At 41.1% G+C, this 5,523-nt stretch overlaps 1 non-coding gene across 1 annotated transcript; it reads left to right on the forward strand.

Annotated features, from left to right (window-relative positions):
* The first annotated feature begins 4,847 nt into the window (after positions 1-4,847).
* Positions 4,848-4,955, forward strand: LOC112768415 (small nucleolar RNA R71). Its single transcript, XR_003185848.1, has one exon. It is a non-coding gene; the product is annotated as a small nucleolar RNA R71 (small nucleolar RNA).
* The last annotated feature ends 568 nt before the right edge of the window (positions 4,956-5,523 follow it).

The raw sequence follows: 5,523 nt of genomic DNA on the forward strand, positions 1-5,523 counted from the left end.
AACTAATAAAAATATAATAAAAAGTGACTAAAACATACTAAAAACTACCTAAAAATCATGCCAAAAAGCGTATAAATTATCCACTCATCACAACACCAAATTTAAATCGTTGCTTGTCCCCAAGCAACTAAAAATAAAATAGGATAAAAAGAAGAGAATATACAATTAATTCCAAAAACATCTAGGAAGATCAGTCTTAGTTAGATGAGCGGGGCTATTAGCTTTTTGCTTCTGAACAGTTTTGGCATCTCACTTTATCCTTTAAAGTTTAGAATGATTGGCATCTATAGGAACTCAGAATCCAGATAGTGTTATTGATTCTCCTAGTTCAGTATGTTGATTCTTGAACACAACTACTTTATGAGTCTTGGCCGTGACCCTAAGCATTTTGTTTTTCAGTATTACCACCGGATACATAAATGCCACATACACATACTGGGTGAACCTTTTCAGATTGTGACTCAGCTTTGCTAAAGTCCCCAATTAGAGGTGTCCAGAGCTCTTAAGCACACTCTTTTTGCTTTGGACCACGACTTTAACCGCTCAGTCTCAAGCTTTTCACTTGACACCTTCACGCCACAAGCACATGGTTAGGGACAACTTGGTTTAGCCGCTTAGGCCAGGATTTTATTCCTGTGGGCCCTCCTATCCACTGATGCTCAAAGCCTTGGATCCTTTTTTTATTTTACCCTTGCCTTTTGGTTTAAAGGGTTATTGGCTTTTTCTGCTTGCTTTTTCTTTTTCTTCTTTTTTTTTTCTTTTCGCCATTTTTTTTCGCAAGCTTTTCACTGCTTTTTCTTGCTTCAAGAATCAATTTTATGATTTTTCAGATTATCAATAACATTTCTCCTTTTCCATCATTCTTTCAAGAGCCAACAATTTTAACATTAATAAACAACAAATTAAAAAATATGCACTGTTCAAGCATTCATTCAGAAAAACAAAAAGTATTGCCACCACATCAAAATAATTAAACTATTTTGAAATTCAAAATTCATGTACTTTTTCTTTTTCAATTAAAACATTTTTCATTTAAGAGAGGTGAAGGATTCATAGGTCATTCATAGCTTTAAGGCATAGACACTTAGACACTAGTGATCATGTAATAAGACACAAACATAAATAAAACATAAAGCATAATTTTTGAAAAACAGAAAAATAAGAACAAGGAAATTAAAGAACGGGTCCACCTTAGTGATGGCGGCTTGTTCTTCCTCTTGAAGATCTTATGGAGTGTTTGAGCTCCTCAATATCTCTTCCTTGCCTTTGTTGCTCCTCCCTCATGACTCTTTGGTCTTCTCTAATTTCATGGAGGAGGATGGAATGCTCTTGGTGCTCCACCCTTAGTTGTCCCATATTGGAACTTAATTCTCCTAGGGATGTGTTGATTTGCTCCCAATAATTTTGTGGAGGAAAATGCATCCCTTGATGCATCTCAGGGATTTCATGATGAAGAATTTCCTCATGCTCTTGGTGAGGTTCTCTTGTTTGCTCCATCCTTTTCTTAGTGATGGGCTTGTCCTCATCAATGAGGATGTCTTCCTCTATGTCAATTCTAGCTGAATTGTAGAGGTGACAAATGAGATGGGGGAAGGCTAACCTTGCCAAAGTAGAGGACTTATCCGCCACCTTGTAGAGTTCTAGGGATATAACCTCATGAACTTCTACTTCCTCTCTAATCATGATGCTATGGATCATGATAGCCTGGTCTATAGTAACTTCAGACAAGTTGCTAGTGGGAATGATTGAGCGTTGGATGAACTCCAACCATCCCCTAGCCATGGGCTTGAGGTCATGCCTTCTTAGTTGAACCGGCTTCCCTCTTGAATCTCTCTTCCATTGAGCGCCCTCTTGACAAATGTCTATGAGGACTTGGTCCAACATTTGATCAAAGTTGACCCTTCTAGTGTAGGAGCGTGCATCTCCTTGCATCATGGGCAAGTTGAATGCTAACCTTACATTTTCCGGACTGAAATCTAAGTATTCCTCCCGAACCATTGTGAGCCAATTCCTTGGGTCCGGGTTCACACTTTGATCATGGTTCTTGGTGATCCATGCATTGGCATAGAACTCTTGAACCATTAAGATCCCGACTTGTTGAATGGGTTGGTGAGAATTTCCCAACCTCTTCTTCGAATCTCATGTCGGATCTCCGGATATTCATCCTTTTTGAGCTTGAAGGGGACCTCGGGGATCACCTTCTTCTTGGCCACAACTTCATAGAAGTAGTCTTGATGCACCCTTGAGATGAATCTCTCCATCTTTCATGACTCGGAGGTGGAAGCTTTTGCCTTCCCTTTCCTCTTTCTAGAGGTTTCTTCGGCCTTTGGTGCCATAAATGGTTATGGAAAAACAAAAGTAACGCTTTTACCACACCAAACTTAGAAAGTTTGCTCGTCCTCGAGAAAAAGAAGAAAGAAGAGAGTAGAAGAGGAAATAGGGGAGATGGAGGGGGTTTAGTGGTTCGGCCAAGGGGGGTAAGTAGTGTGTATGGTGTGTGAAAATGAGGGAGTGAAGATGGGTTTATATAGGAGTGGAGATAGGGTTAGGGTTTGGCCATGTATGGGTGGGTTTGGGAGGGAAAGTGGTTTAAATTTGAATGGTGAGGTGGGGTTTATGATGGATGGATGTGGATTGGTGAAGAGATTTTTAGGGAAGGGTGTTATAGGAATGTGTGAAGAAGAGAGAGAGATGAGGTAGGTGGGAAATCTATGGGGTCCACAGATCCTGAGGTGTCAAAGATTTCTCATCCCTGCACCATGTTGGCATGTAAACGCCTCCTTGATTGCCAATCCTGGCGTTAAACGCCAGTCTGCTGCCCATTTCTGGCGTTTAACGCCAGCTTTTCTCCCTTTTCTAGCGTTAAACGCCAGCTCTGTGCCTATTTCTGGCGTTAAACGCTAGTCTGGTGCCTATTTCTGGCGTTAAACGCCCAGAATGGTGCCAGACTGGGCGTTTAACGCCCATTCTGCTACCCTTACTGGCGTTTAAATGCCAGTAAGCTTCTCCTCCAGGGTGTGCTTCTTTTAATACTATTTTTCATTCTGTTTTTGCTTTTTCAGTTGTTTTTGTGGCTTCACATGATCATCAACCTACAGAAAATATAAAATAACAATGGAAAATAGAAATTTAACATAGATAAGTAAAGATTGGGTTGCCTCCCAACAAGCGCTTCTTTAATGTCATTAGCTTAACAGTGGACTCTCATGGAGCCTCACGGATACTCAGAGCATGACGATGGCCTCCCAACACCAAACTTAGAGTTTGAATGTGGGGGCTCTATTTGACTCTGCATTGAGAGAAGCTTTTCATGCTTCCTCTCCATGGTTACAGAGGGATATCCTTGAGCTTTAAACACAAGGGAGTCCTTATTCACTTGAAGGACCAATTCTCCTCTGTCAACATCAATCACAGCTTTTGCTGTGGCTAGGAAGGGTCTGCCAAGGATGAGGGATTCATCCATACACTTCCCAGTGTCTAGGATTATAAAATCAGCAGGGATGCAGTGGCCTTCAACCTTTACCAAGACATCCTCTACAAGTCCATAAGCTTGTTTCCTTGAATTGTCTGCCATCTCTAGTGAGATTCTTGCAGCTTGTACCTCAAGGATCCCTAGCTTCTCCATCACAGAGAGTGGCATGAGGTTTATACTTGACCCCAGGTCACATAGATCCTTCTCAAAGGTCATGGTACCTATGGTACAAGGTATTGAGAACTTTCCAGGATCCTGTCTCTTCTGAGGTAATTTCTACCTAGTCAAGTCATCCAGTTCTTTGGTGAGCAAGGGGGATTCATCCTCCCAAGTCTCATTACCAAATAACTTGGCATTAAGCTTCATGATTGGTCCAAGGTACTTAGCAACTTGCTCTTCAGTAACATCTTCATCCTCTTCAGAGGAAGAATACTCATCAGAGCTCATGAATGGCAGAAGTAAATTCAATGGAATCTCTATGGTCTCTGTATGAGCCTTAAATTCTCATGATTCCTCATTAGGGAACTCCTTGGAGGCCAGTGGACGTCCATTGAGGTCTTCCTCAGTGGAAATCACTGCCTTTCCCTCCTCTATGCATTCGGCCATGTGGGACGTGTTTATGGCCTTGCATTCTCTCTTGGGATTCTCTTCTATATTGCTTGGGAGAGTACTAGGAGGGAGTTCAGTAACTTTTTTACTCAGCTGACCCACTTATGCCTCTAAATTTCTAATGGAGGACCTTGTTTCAGTCATGAAACTTTGAGTGATTTTAATTAGATCAGAGACTATGGTTGCTAAGTCAGAGTGGCTTTGCTTAGAATTCTCTGTCTGTTGCTGAGAAGATGATGGAAAAAGGTTTGCTATTGCTAAACCTATTTCTTCCACCATTACTGTTGTTGACGCCTTGTTGAGGCCTCTGTTGGTCCTTCCATGAGAGATTTGGATGATTTCTCCATGAAGGATTATAGGTGTTTCCATAGGATTCTCCCATATAATTCACATCTTCCATTGTTGGGTTCTCAGGATCATAAGCTTCTTCTTCAGATGAAGCTTCTTTGGTACTGCCAGTTGCTGCTTGCATTCCAGACAGACTTTGAGAAATCATATTGACTTGCTGAGTCAATATTTTGTTCTGAGCTAATATGGCATTCAGAGTATCAATCTCAAGAACTCCTTTCTTCTGATTTGTCCCATTATTCACAGGATTCCTTTCAGAAGTGTACATGAATTGGTTATTTGCAACCATTTCAATGAGCTCCTGAGCTTCTGCAGGTGTCTTCTTCAGATGAAAAGATCCTCCAGCAGAGCTGTTCAATGACATCTTGGACAGTTCAGACAGACCATCATAGAAGATACCTATGATGCTCCATTCTGAAAGCATGTCAGAAGGACACCTTCTGATCAATTGCTTGTATCTTTCCCAAGCTTCATAGAGGGATTCACCTTCCTTTTGTCTGAAGGTCTGGACTTCCACTCTAAGCTTACTCAATTTTTGAGGTGGAAAGAATTTGGCTAGAAAAGAACTGACCAGCTTTTCCCAAGAGTTCAGGCTTTCCTTAGATTGTGAATCCAACCATATTCTAGCTTTGTCTCTTACAGCAAAGGGAAAAAGCATAAGCTTGTAGACTTCGGGATCAACCCCATTGGTCTTAATAGTGTCACAGATTTACAAGAATTCAGCTAAAAACTGATGAGGATCTTCTAATGGAAGTCCGTGAAACTTGTAATTCTGTTGCATTAGAGAAACTAATTGAGGCTTAAGCTCAAAGTTGTTTGCTCCAATGGCAGGAATAGAGATGCTTCTCCCATAGAAGTCGGGAGTAGGTGCAGTAAAGTCACCAAGCACCTTCCTTGCATTGTTGCCATTGTTGTTGTTTTCGGCTGCCATGTCTTCTTCTTGTTTGAAAATTTCTGTTAGGTCCTCTATAGAGAGTTGTACTTTAGCTTCTCTTAGCTTTCTCTTCAAGGTCCTTTCAGGTTCAGGATCAGCTTCAACAAAAATGCCTTTGTCCTTGCTCCTGCTCATATAAAAGAGAGGAAAAGAAAGTATG

The sequence above is a fragment of the Arachis hypogaea genome, chromosome 17, assembly GCF_003086295.3.
Source record: "Arachis hypogaea cultivar Tifrunner chromosome 17, arahy.Tifrunner.gnm2.J5K5, whole genome shotgun sequence".
Taxonomy (NCBI): Eukaryota; Viridiplantae; Streptophyta; class Magnoliopsida; order Fabales; family Fabaceae; genus Arachis; species Arachis hypogaea.